Source organism: Cryptotermes secundus, unplaced genomic scaffold, assembly GCF_002891405.2.
Source record: "Cryptotermes secundus unplaced genomic scaffold, Csec_1.0 scaffold2498, whole genome shotgun sequence".
Classification (NCBI taxonomy): Eukaryota; Metazoa; Arthropoda; class Insecta; order Blattodea; family Kalotermitidae; genus Cryptotermes; species Cryptotermes secundus.
The window spans coordinates 4,864-19,384 of record NW_019737436.1 but is presented as its reverse complement, the minus strand read 5'-3'; positions in this window follow the sequence as shown (position 1 = coordinate 19,384).

Sequence of the window (14,521 nt, the reverse complement as noted above, 5' to 3'; positions counted from 1 at the left end):
TATGAAGGTGAATATTGTGCCAAACATATTTCCTTATTCATGTTATTCCCCCCCCCCCATGTTTGATGTGAACTACAATACAATTCTTGACTGGTAGGTGCGTCCATGGATGGAAGTTGTAGGCAGTACGGGGCGGCCGGACCTTCCGTAACTTGAAGGAGGCTCATGGGTTTCCTCACACAAAGAAGCTACATTGGTTAAGTACCTAATTAACTAACTAGTTAGACGGTTGAACAGTTAATTGAGAAGGAAGATGACTAAATGTCAAAAGTTAATATCCTGAATATTAAAAGTACTAAAGGCACAATCTAAGTGGTATTACTTGAGATCAATTTCAATAATACAGAGTGATTCTAAATTATTGTCTGGAATTCCGTGTACAGTAATTTTCAAACCGGAAACAATATAAAAATTCTTTATTGAATATAAAAATATAACTCAAAAATGTTATTACTTATAGAATAAAACTGCTTACGGAATATAGAAGTGTATCTCAAAAATTTTATTCTGTGAGAAATAAAACGTTTTCAGTTACGCTTTCATACTCCGTAAGAAGCTTTGTTTTTTTTTTCGGTTTGAAAATTATTGGCCACTGAAACGCTGAGAATCGTTCAGAATCACATTGTGCGTCAGTGAACCGGGCGATTTTGGAGCATGTTTTTTCCTGGATTGGTTAGAGTGGGGAGGATGCCACTACTTCCACCCAGCAGCCTACTTCAAAAAGTTTTAGTTGCAATGGTGCCGTGGCCTGGAGCGCAACGTGCTTTTGCTCTGAAAGCATTTTACAAAACTGTGACAGTTTCGTGGTTCGAAGAGAGTTCGGTATTCATCGCAATCGTGCTGTTCCATCTTCCCATGCCATTAAGACCTGGTTTCAGAATTTTGAGGCTACTGGTTCTACACTAAAATAGAAAGGCGGTAGCGTAAAAGCAGCACGTACACCCGAGAATGTAGCGGCAGTGAGAGAAGCCAATAAGCGAAGTCCACGCCGGTCTGCGCGTCGCCACCCTACATCACTCGGGCTTTCCGAAGAGAGCGTTCGGCGGATTTTATACAAAGATCTCCACTTTTACCCCTATAAAATTCAAATTACTGATGCACTACACGAACACGACTATGAAAACAGTGTTGATTTCTGGCAGACTTTTTTGCAATTAATTAATCAAACACAAGATATCGTTAACAACTTACTGACGAGCGATTAAGTTCGTTTCCAATTGACGGGATTTGTTAACAAGCACAATTTCCGCTATTGGTCAGCCACAAAACCCAAAGAAATTTATGAGAGACCACTTCACAGTTCCAAAGTCACAGTATGGTGCGCGTTATCTTCTTTTGGAATTATTGGCCCGTACTTGTTTGAAGATGAGGGAGAAAGGGCTGTAACCGTGACTGGACCACGTTACTTTTCTTAGCTCCTGCACTTTCTCGTCTTCCAGCCAAGGAAGAAACGTTTTTCCAACCACACCGCACGAGCTTCCATGGCAGTTGTGAATAACCTGTTTCCTAATCACGTTATCAGGTCCGCGCCGTAGCTCAAGGGGTTAGTCGCTGGCTTCCCATCGCGGCGGCCTGGGTTCGATCCCGGTTCTGGTCAAGTGGGATTTGAGTTGGACAAAGTGGCGCTGGGGCAGGTTTTCTCCGAGTACTTTGGTTTCCCCTGCCAATCTTCATTCCACCAATTGCTCCACAATCACCATCACCCATCATCTGGGGCTGGTACAATAGGCCAGAAGTGGCCGCAGTACTAGGGACAAGTCCCACCCCACTAGCAATAAAAAAGACCATGTTATCTCCAGATATGGGGGCAGTATATGGCCAGCCAGGTCACCCGATCGTTCCTCATGTGATTTGTTTCTCTGGGGGTACCTGAAATCCCAAGTTTTCGAAGCTCCAGCACCCCACGCAGTTCAGGAGTTGAAACATCGAATTCGGGAAGAAGTTGAACGAATTCCCGTAGAGATGCTGCAAAGAGCAATGAGTGACTTTAGGAAGAGACTTACCGAGTACCTACAGCGGAATGGTGGTCATGTGTCGGATGCTATTCTTGGGAAATAGACTCCTGTTTTCAGTGAGTTAATGGAGAAAACCCAAATCCTTTTATGTTTACACTATATTCATGTATGTTAAAACCAAATAAATGCAATACTTTACTGTTTATAACCTTTTTAAAATCGCCCAATTCATTGACGCACTCTGTATATTGAGAAAGCTTATTCAATCGATAATGCTTCCGACTTGTATTCCTGAGGTACACAGTTTGAATCTCGGTCGAGACATCTACTGCCCAGAAGGTTTTCTTTTAAGTTCCCAGAATGTACTTATGAAGGCTAATATCTACGGGACATGAACCTATTTAGTCTAATCAAATTTTACCGATGTTTCAAAGAAATGTACTGACTCCATCTTCATGATCAAAGTGTAAGCCAAGCGAGCAGCGTGTTCCAGTGATATATCAATAAACTTATACCAAACTACATAGCATCACTTCCCAGGAAGTAGTAATATTGGATGACGGTTCTCGGGGCTTTTCTCAGTCCATCCAGATAAATGCCGGGATAATAATAAGGGAGGCTCGCTTTCTATTTACTATTACTACTACTACTAACACTATTACTTTTTACTATTACTAATCATTCAACCCTATGTAGTCTGAGTTACGGATAGTGTTGTTAAATAGACCGTAAATAAATATATGTTAGCCTTCAATCCCCGTTTGTCTTCGAAGTGTTTGCTTTCGGGATTTCCATACCAAAATTCTGTACGCTCTTCTTGTTTCCGCCACAGAACTCGGTGTCCAAGTGTATCATAACATTTTTATTGCAGTAGCAGAAGATACAGTAAAACGAGAGCTGAAGTTTGCCGTTGAGTATTATATCCCTGTATCCTCCTCGGAACTTGGTACTCAAGTAAGTACACTTTAAATTGTCCTCTGCGGCGAAGATATGGCTTGTCGCAACCGTGTACTATGACGGACACCATGTCTTTGAGGTCTTTGAGTAAAATCTGTCTACGACACAAGCTGGACTAATTATAATCCCACCTCTAATCTTGAATGCCTCTCAAGTTAAAAAAGTCGTCAACCCAAAAAACAATTAATTGTTCCGAAATGTCGTCGAATGATGTAAGGTTCTCGCGTAATCGAGTGATTGCTACTAATGGCACTGGTTTACTGAATTTGGTAACCACACCCCCGCCCACAGAACCCCCCACCCCCTGCCGGCCATACCCCATCATCGCGGTATATATGCACGAATGCTGAGATTCGTTGCGCCTGTGTATGACGTGAAGCAACGGAAACGAGAACAAACGAACATCTCGTACCGCAATTTGTAACCTTGCATAAAACACAGTATAACATCTCAGAATTTAATATCTATTCCTGAGACTGTATTCTGTGCCCACCATGTTGGTGAATTACAGTTTGCTCTTCTTAGTGTTTTGTTATGTTATCTGTAAACGAGACCCGGCATCAGAACAATTGAACAGCTACAAATGTCATAACGTAAGTACAATGTTCTCACTTGTACTAAAGCGCCAATTCTTAAATTTCTATTCTTGGTATCCAAGATTCATTCAATCAAATGTCTGGACTATAGCCAACGGCAAAAATTAACTTGAAAAATGTCCAACTTACAAGCTTATTATCTAGAGTAGGCATATCCAACGCGTCTATCGCGATCGACCGGTCGATCGCGGGACGATTTCTGGTCGATCTCATACGCCTATAAGAAAATTATACTTGAAAAGCATGTAAATTCACTTGTAATATAATATGATTATATTCAGATTTTGAAAGGAAAATGCGTGTTAAAGTAGTCTGTACTTTCAATGTATGTTGCTTTTACAACAAACATCATGTGTCGTGTTATTTTTAGAAATATTTTTCCTTAAAGCGAGGTACGACGATAGGAGGGGGTAGTAGATCACTGGCAGTTTTGACACTAAAAAGTCGATCACAACCTGTTTGAAGTTGGACATGCCTGATCTAGAGCATGAACAAATAAACAGTGATCATTTATTATCTAGAGCATGAATGAGTAAATAGTGTTCACTTATTATCTAGAGCATAAATGAATATGCAGTGAACACTTATTACCTACAGCATTAATGAATAAACAGTGATCACATTTGTATTTGTTAAATGCACGTACTTACTCATAATCACCCTAAATGGCAACACAGAAAATGAAAACTTATGTTACCCTTAGGAAGGTCCTTTGTTACCGGTACTCCTAGGGGTACTGTGGGTACCGGTACCACAAATTTAGGAATGCTGGTTCGAATTATTAAAATAAGAGGTCAGCTACAATCCAAATATATCTAGTTTACTTCCATATGTCGATAAAATGCTGTTAAAACCTGCATATATTTCGCTCGTACAAGAACGTTTACTAGGATATAATGTCGTGTAATGTGACGAAACAACCGATGTTTCGGAGGAACATATCATTTCCATTTTCAGGAACGAAAACATAGGCGCTTTCCGCCTGCTTCGAGCTGGTTTTTGGCTTAGCGTAATCCTCGACTTTTAAGATGGAGGCGATATGTTCCTCCGAAACGTCTGTCGTTTCTTGCTGCAATATATGGCATTGCGTCCCACAAGATAGAATTTTTCATAGCCACCTCTGTGTAAGACCTCGAATCCAATATCTTTACGTTATAATCTCTTCCAGATTTCTAATGACGAGACATGAACACATTTAATTTGCAGAATCAGTCTCGAAGTTGCAACTTCTTTCCCTGCTCTTTGACTGTTTAAAAAAAACACCAGCAGCCTACAAATTAAATCGTTAACCAGTGCAACAGAATTAATTCATTCATTAATGGTACTATAGCTCTTTTTTGGGCCCTGGACGCTTTTCTTCAGTTCCGTAATTTTATATACAGTCAATAGAACTCCTTGGACGCAGGATCAGCTCGTCGCAAGTCCAACTGCATACAAAACAGCACAAACAGAATAAACGCACACACAGACATCCATATCTCGAGTGGGATTTGAACCCATGACCCCAGCTTTCGAGCGGGCGAAGACAGTTCGTTCTTAAAACTCGCGGCCACTGTGCTCGGCAGTGCAGCTGAGTCCTGACACATAATGACGTGAACATCTACTCCAATATGTATGCCTTTACTTAATTTTAGAGTCTCGAGATTCCATCTTTAGAAAAAAAGATTACGGTTTGGTACGGTTCCTTTCTTCGCTGTCCCAATAAAATTGCTCGTTTGGGAAACGTTGACTTTAAGCTATAATAGACAGTGTATGTTCGGTACAGATGCAATATAGGCCTACTCGTATATGATACGAGTACTGTCACGTGGTTTGGTGCGCTTATAATATTTTCACGATTTAGGAGCGTGTGACTATAGACGGGTACTGATCGGTAAATGGATTTATTGACCACTTATACACACCATTCGGAACTACAAGTCATTGCATGGCCATTGCTGATCTCAAGGTTTTACAGATCACCACAGCACCCGATAAGAATTTTCCAGCGTTGTGTGTCTTAACCAGCCGTTCCCTGGTAACGTCTTCTAACAGTGGAGATTTTTCAGCTTCCTGCTTTCAGGTCCTCTTGTCCTCTTTCAGCTGTCCAACCAACTATAGCGCCATCTCTTCTCAGCTTTCCTCGCAGAGTGCAACTGGACTGCCAACCTTCTCAACCAATCGGATTGCTCCAGTTCTGTTCTTTATAAGCACTTTGCACGGACCACATCTAAAACATTGTTCTTTTATTGTTGCACGCTAATTCGTTTTTCCTCGGAAACATGTTTACCGAGACGTTGCTCAGTATTAGCCACTTTTTTTTTCACCCATTGCATACTAACGGCAGTACTCGTTGCTTGTTCCGAAATATTTGCGTGGCAACGGGTCTACACGCTACAATATGGTCATATAAACAGTGTCATATTCTTGGTACAATGATTCGTCAATTATTGACGGAGATCGAAAATTTTTTGTCCGTTGTATATCCTATATGCATTCTTCTTCTTCCCATTCGTGTTACATGCCTTGCCCATCTCATCCTCCTTGACTTGATCATTCTAATTATACATTGAGAAAAGTACAAGTTATGAAGCTCCTCATTATGCAGTTTTCTTCAACCTCCTGTCACTTCATCTCTCGTCGGTCCAAATATTTTCCTCAACACCGTGTTCTCAAACACCCTCAGTCTGTGTTCTTCCCTTAATGTCAGAGACAAAGTTTCACACCCATACAGAACCACAGGCAAAATTATAGTTTTGTATTATTATAATTTCTATGTTTCTGGACATCAGACGAGAAGACAAAAGGTTCTGCACTGAATGGTAGCAAGCGTTACCCGAATTCAATTTCCTCTTAATTTCCTCCTGAATCAGGTTTCGATCTGTTATCATCTTTCCCAAATATCTGAACTGTGCAACATTCTCCAAACATCTGTTTCTTATCTTTATGTCATGATTTTGCCCTGCATTTTGGTGACGAGACAGCAAAATATACTTAGTTTTCTCCGTGTTTATTTCTAGATCAACCTCCTTAATTGCGGCAATTAAAGTTTGTGTGTTTTTCTTTATGGTATCTACATTATCACCCAGTAGATTCACATCATCGGCATAGGCCAACAGCTGATATGTCCCGTTTTATTTCAGTCCCACCTGGTTTCCCTGGACCTTCCTAATTGCTTATTCTAAGGCTAAGTTGAAAAGGAGTGACGATAAAGCATCTCCGTGTGTTAGAACATTCTAGATAGGAAATTTATCAGACAAATGTTTACCTATACGGTCTTCACTATTCGTTTCGTTTAAACACATTTTAATCAGCCTAAGTAGTTTTATGGGTATCCCAGACTCTATCAAAATGTTGTGCAATACTTCCCTCCTACCTGAATTATAGGATTCCTTGAAGTCTACGAATACACGTAGCTGATGTACTGTCTCATTGTACTCCCATTTTTTTCTCCAATATCTGACGAATGCAAAAGATCTTATCTGTAGTTGATTTGTTACGTCGAAACCCACACTGATGATCCCCAATAATTTCATCTATGTAGGGACATAACCTTGAGAGAAAAATATTTGATAAAATTTTGCTTGAATTTGCAAGCAGTGATATCCCACGATAATTACTACAGTCAGTTTTATCAACCTTCTTGTGAACTGGTACAATAATAGACTCATTCCACTGATCAGGCAATTTTTCCTTACGCCAAATAGAAGTAATTAGATTTTGGATCTTAGAACACAATATTTCGCCTCCTGCTTGAATAAGTTCTACCGGAATTTGATCACTACCTGGTGCTTTAAACCCTTTTTTAATTTTGCAATAGAACCTTCAACCTCAAAAGGGCTGGGATCAGGTACTAACAGCTCAGCTGTTTGGATTTCTGTCTGCCTAACATCACTGACCCTATATACATTCAATAACTGAGAAAAATAACTCGCCTGGGTCCTGTAACCATTGCAATTTGGCCTGCCTTCTTTGATCTAATAATTTTGAGCATCCTTCATCGAACCATGGCTTATGCTTCTTCAGTTCATAATAACTTAGACTCTCTTTGGCAGAAATTTTGATGTTCTCTCTAATAGTTCCTCAAGGTATTTTAACATCAACCTCAGTGTCTAAGTTTTCCAAAGCCGCGAACACCCTACCCCCAAGCTGGAGGACCACCCTTTGTCACCTGTCCACGACTGCTTTTTAAAGCTATTCGGAGCTTCCCTCCAAACCCGGAGGGCGTCTCCTCCATCCGCATCCTCTGCTCGCCATGCCGTGGTGACAAGGGACCCACCTAACCTGGATAATTACAGTCACCAACAGCATGAAGTATTCAGTCAGTGATAATGGTGATAACAGTTGCGAATTTGGTCAGTGAGTCGTGAAGATGAGAGGTATGCAGTGTCACACTGTGAAGAAGTGACATGTTTTGTATTAACAATGTACACACTTCAGGTAATAACAGGGTCACCAGATATGTGGCAGGTAGCTGGAGGCAAGCTGGCACAGGTGGCTCCGTATTTATACAGGTGCTGGTCGGTCACTCTGACCACATGTGTGGCTCTTTCCATTATGAACAAGCAGCTGGTAGTATCAGGGTCTCGTGATGCAAATCTTATTGTAGGGGACATTAACACTAGCAATGACATTCATGTACTTACTGGTCACCTTGCTACGTCACATGTGTAAAAGTCACAGAAGATGGTAGCTTGGCTGTATCAGGTTCTGAAGACAAGAGTATTATAGTATGGGACTCAAAACGAGGGCGTGCCATGCCCTGTCTTTAGCTGCATATTCCAATCCTCAATTTGGAAATGGCGACAGATGATTCACGTATTGATGTGCACCTTCTGGAAAACCGCTGCCTGCCCATTGTCTGCCTTCATAATACTCCTGCTACTCACGTCAAAATGCCCACCTATGTAGCCCCTGCTAAGGGAATAGAAGCTGATCACAGTGGCCATGTGGTCTATGGCATGAACTGCCTTCACCTGCTCGAACACTGGGATCATGTGTTCAAATCCTACTTGAGGAATGGATGTCTATGTGTTTATTGTGTGTGTGTGTGTTGTTCTGTGTGTAGGTAGCGACCTTTTGACGGGCTGATTCCCCGTCCAAGGAGTCCTACTGACTATGTATAGGATTAAGAAACTGATAATTACACTTAGGAGGGCTAAACGTAAATAAAATGAACCTTCATGCCATCCATGCCAAGTGTAACGTGGTTGATGACTCTGGATAGCCTGAAAATAAAAATATGAAAAACGAGTGTACATTTCGCTAACAAAGAAGCGATCTGATTCGGTAGAAAACAAACAGTTTAAGTATTGATATCGTGTTTGAAACCATGTTAGGTGGGTCCCTTGTCACCACGGCATGGCGCGTCCTCAGGTTGCGGATGGAGGAGACGCCCTCAAGGTTTGGAGGGAAGCTACGGATATATTTAAAAAGCAGTCGTGGACAGCCGACAATGGGTGGTCCTCCAGCTTGGGGGTAGGGTGTAGGGTTAACAACTGCTCACCGTAAAAAAAGTTACCTCGTTACGAAAATGCACACAAAGCCTCGGACCTGAATGAATCCTCTGGATAAACAACCTAAGCTAAAGGAAATGAACATGAGATTCGATACTTGCAATGTCAGAAATATGTATAGAGCACGTTCGCTCAGGGCAGTGGCGGAAGAAATCTTGAAATATAAGTTAGATTTAGCGGGAGTACAGAAGGTCGGAGGTCAGATGGGACGGAGGTGGCATCGAACCGACAGGCGAATATACATTTTTGTGTGGAAAGTGGAATAAGAATCATGAATTAGGTACAGGTTTTTTCATATCAGCAATTAAGAAGGTATAGTTCATTAGTGATAGGATATCATATATAAAAGTAAAAGGTCGCTGGTGTGATATCATTGTTATGAATGTTCACGCCCCAACAGAAGATCAAATTGATGACATGAATTTTATGAAGAACTAGAACATGTATTTGATAAATTCCCAAAGTACCCTATGAAAATTTTGTAGGAGATTTCAATGCCAAAGTAGGGAGGGAAGACATTTTCAAAACAACAATTGGGAATGAGAGTTTGCATGAAAATAGTAATGATAATGGACATAGAGTAGTAAATTTTGCCACATCAAAAAATCTTACTGTCAAAAGTATAATGTTCCGCATCGAAACATCCAGAAATTTACTTGGACATCTCCTGATGGGAAGATACACGATCAAATCGACCATATGTTGATAGATAGGAGACGGCATTCAAGTATATTTGAGGTCCGATCATTTAGGGCAGCAGATTGTGATACTGACCACTACCTGTTGGAGGCAAAGGTTAGGGAGAGACTGGCAGTGAGCAAACAAACAACGCACAGAGTTCATATGGAGAGGTTCAGTCTCAAGAATTCAAATGAGGTAGAGAGCAAAGAGCAGCATTGTGTTTAAATCTCAAATAGTTTCGCGGCTTTTCAAACTTGGACACTGAGGTGTATGTTAATAAAGCTTGGAAAACTATTAGAGAGAATATCAAAATGTCTATCAAGGAGAGTCAAGGTTATTATGAACTGAAGAAGCATAAGCCATGGTTCGATGAAGGATGCTCGAAATTATTAGACCAAAGTAAACAAACCAAACTGCAATGGTTACAGGATCCAAGCGAGTTAAATGGGGATAATCTGAATAATATAAGACGTGAAACCAGCAGGAATATCAGGAACAAAAAGAGGGAATATCTCAAAGACAAAATTGATGAACATGCAACGAACGGAACAAGAACATTAGAGACCTATATAGAGGAATAAATTACTTCAAGAGGGGTTACCAGCCTAGCAGTAACTTAGTGAAGGATGAGAACGGTGAGCTGCTTGCAGATTCCCACAGCATTTTGAATAGGCGGAAGAACTATTTTTCTCAGTTATTGAATGAATACATAGGGTCAGTGACGTTAGGCAGACAGAAATCCATACAGCTGAGCCTTCTTTAACCGATTCCAGCCCTTTTGAGGTTGAAAGTGCTATAGCAAAATTGAAACGGTATAAATTGCCAGGTAGCGATCAAATTCCGGCAGAACTAATTCAAGCAGGAAGCGAAATATTACATTCTAAGATCCACAATCTAATTACTTCTATTTGACATAAGGAGAAATTGCCTTATCAGTGGAATGAGTCTATTATTGTACCAGTTCACAAGAAGGGTGATAAAACTGACTGTAGTAATTATCGGGGGATATCACTACCGAGCATGCTCGGCCAACACAATTAGCCAACCCAGTTTGGACTTTTCTCCCATTTGGATCCCCATTATCAGCAATGAAGTCACCAATTCACATAGAAGATCTGTATGACGTGATATATGTTTTTATTGATTTCTATTAGGTTCTAAATTAGATAGACGTGATTTACTCCATTGTTGACGCTAGTTAGACACTATTAGTTTTTTACTAGTTCTCCTTTCTATTCCATGCTGTGAGGTTATGGACCTGGTTATTAGTTTGGTTTCCAGACATAATTTTCTACGGCTCTATCTTTCCTGATTCCACCCTTGTACGTGTTTGGAACAATTTGTTATGTATATTTTTCTTATTAGCTCTCATAGACTTAGCCTGGTCTCAGGTATTTATAACCTTTGTGTTTTGGGCTATCGGTCGTCCAGTGATTGAGGCTGGTTCTTTGTAAGGGATAGAATATGTGTTTTTTTTCCTCACCTGAGGAGTTACTGCAAAATGAAGGGATACGATTTATGTAACATATGAAGAGATTTTCCTTTGAACTTCCAGCATATTTTACAAAATGAAAAGAAATTAAAAAAAGGAAGGTTATCCCTTTGCACAATGTTGTGGGTGTAGCCTTGAAGTATTGGATTTGTATCTGCAACACATGGACATCAATGTCCAGCGGCGGTGCGTCATTAGGGGCTAAAGGGGCCAAGCCCCACCTGATTTTGTTGTATAGTATTGAATTTTCATATTCATTCATATTTTATTATGTTTATAGAGATCAAATTTGTATCATAATATTAATATTTCTCGTTATCATAATGTAATTAAGGAGACATGAAAATGCAATAGTGATGTCTTGGCCATATCACAGCTTATTTGTACGGTTACAATAAACCCTTTATTTACAACGCCGGTGCCTTACCTCTAGACCACCAGACCATCTATGTTACCGCTTTCTGTGATCCTCCTCATATTCTACGACTTGGTTTATAGCTGCAGAAAAATCGTATTTATTTATTCACTTTTCAATTTCACTTGACAAAAGACACCGTCGTGTCGAACCCGGTACCTTCCCAATACTACGCCAATGTCTTACCCACGTACCACCAGATCTATACAAATTTGTTACCTTCACCATCCTTATATAGTACGACTTGCTTCCTACATGCACAAATTTCTTAAATTTTTTCTCACAAAAAGTCATGTATTCGAACCACGTATCTCCTAAACCATACGCCAGTGCCTTACCAAAGGCCGACCATTGTTGTGACACTATTCGCCTTCGTCTTCCACATATCCTACCGCTTCGTTTCTACCTTTACAAAATTCCTCTTTACTTGTTGCTTCGTTTCAAAGTCATTTTACGACTGACGGTTGGCCAGTCAGTTTCTCTTAATTTAGAGCCCATTCAGACGCTCATGACCAGATCTTAGTCTTGAAGTAAGCGTCACTGTTTGGCCTTTAATAGGAATTCTTTCTGATGACAAGACGGGTCTATCCCTTCTCACTTTTCACAGGCAATTACTTTCTATCTTTCATCCTTCCTCATCTAAACTACATGTCACGACCTCTACAACTATACATATATACTGCAAATGGCTTTATTGGCTATATATACAGAGTGTCCCAGGAGGAATGGACCAAACTTCGGGAGGGTGTTCCTTATGTTAAAGTATGCTGATATAACCCAAAACACCTATGTCCAAAGTTGAACGGTTACGGAGATAATGGCCAGAGAAGTGTCAAACTTTGACCGGCGTTGCACACTTGTTGATTACAAAATACATAATAAAACTGGCAGGAATATGTGGATTCTGTAATGTTAATAATGTACGTAACATCAAACTAACTTGTGAGTGACATGAAACCATACAATTGAAGTACAAAATACTCGCTTGCCATATCATAATTGTCCTTAGGGTTTCCAAGCACTATACATGACACATGAATGGCAAGCGCTGACGTAACGTACTGACTGCGCGTTCTGATAAAGCCAACTACATAAGCACGGCTAGGGTGTATCACCGCACTCAAGGACAAACATAGATAAGGCCTCTCAGCTGAGAGGTACAGTGCGTGGACCTGCCAGAAGACCACACTTTTCTTGGGCCATTATCTCCGAAACCGTTCAACTTTGGACATAGGTGTTTTGGGTTATATCGGCATACTTTAACATAAGGAACACCTTCCCGAAGTTTGGTCCATTCCTCCTGGGACACTCTGTATATATAATCGAATTTCGATTTCCGCGAATTAAATATAGTGACCAGCCCCACCACACAAAAAAGCTACGAGCCGCCACTGTCAATGCCAGCTGGATATGCCAAATAACAAAGAACGCATTGGGGAAATATGTTGTCTCTGTTGGAGTACTTCAACGTTCTTTTTTAATCAGAACAAGGAGTTCTTACCAAAGACAGGTAAAGAGGCAGGCTGTGTGACTGGTGAACACGTGATGAATAGGAATGTAGAGACCATGCGCAGAAAGCGTGAATGCGGATTTTGCGCAACCAACCTTCAAACGGCTGCAGTTACCAGGTACAATGTCCTACCCCAACAGCCTGTTTAGTCACGCCTTCAATTAACATATCTTATGCAAGACCAAGGTTCATTACAGCCACTATAAAACCCCTCGATTGTTACAACCCATTCTAATATTATTCTAGCATTACGGCGAGTAGATAGATGTGTCAGTACACAGTTCAGGATTCAATGCTCAGCAGGGTCGAGAGAGATTTTTCTTTTCTCTAAACATTCCAGACAGACTCTAGGGCACAAAATGGGTACCGGGGACTCTTTCCCTCCACGGTTTAAGCGGCCGTTGTGTGAAGTTGACCTTCCATTTCCATCTAGTGCTGAGATTAAGAATGAATGGAGCTATACCTTCACTCCCCCACGTATCTTCATGATATGATATTTAATTAAGCTCAGGGATAGCTTTAAATTAATTTAAATTCGCGTTGTTTCGTCAGAGTAATTGTCATTACTTCAAAATTATCCGTCCTGTTCCCCCCCCCCATTTCATGGAACATGTCAACTGCATGTGTTATGAAGCTTCAGATGGCATAAGCCAGGCAGGACGTGGAAGGAAGCAGCTGTGGTAAACCCGTCTTAAGGCGCTAGGCCAGCATCCTCTGGATGGACTGCGTAAAATTACTAAAACTTGCGGGCAGAGTTTCCGGCTTGCTAGTAGAGATTCGAACTTGGCTCTTCTAGCATATACAGGACTACTAACCAACAGGCAGCGAAGTTACAGGGTGATTCTAAATTATTGTTGGAGTATCCCGACAGTAATTTAGAATCATTCCATATTTTCGACAGTCACACAGAATAGCGCGCAAACAATTCTGTGTAGCCACTGAAGTTTCAGTCTCGACACGGAAGTTGGGTAGTAGAGCAATAGCTACGGTATGCATTCAGTTATTTTTCCTATAATCTGACACTTTAAAATACGTGTAATTTATTTATTGTTGAACGCAATTACATGAAACATACGTTGTTCTACGCACTTGGGAGATCTGTTCGTTGCACTGAAACATATTCCTTATGCAAAAGAACAGAACTGTTCGGAACCATGGTGAGATTTTCTGTTGAAACGGTTTCAGTCTCTCATTGGATGGCAGTTCTCAGTTCCAGAAGGGCGTCCGGCTTTTTCTGAAGCTCTCTACCATAATCACAAAGTTCTGAAATCGGTGATGTCGATGAAAATCCTTCGGTTCGGTTCCTATCGGTTCAACATTGCTCTTTCCTCGAAAATGTCATAAACAAAGCGAGTACGGCATTGCTGGTGTGAGGTCTGGTACTATCTTGTTGAAACGAGGTTGAATTGATGGAATGCCA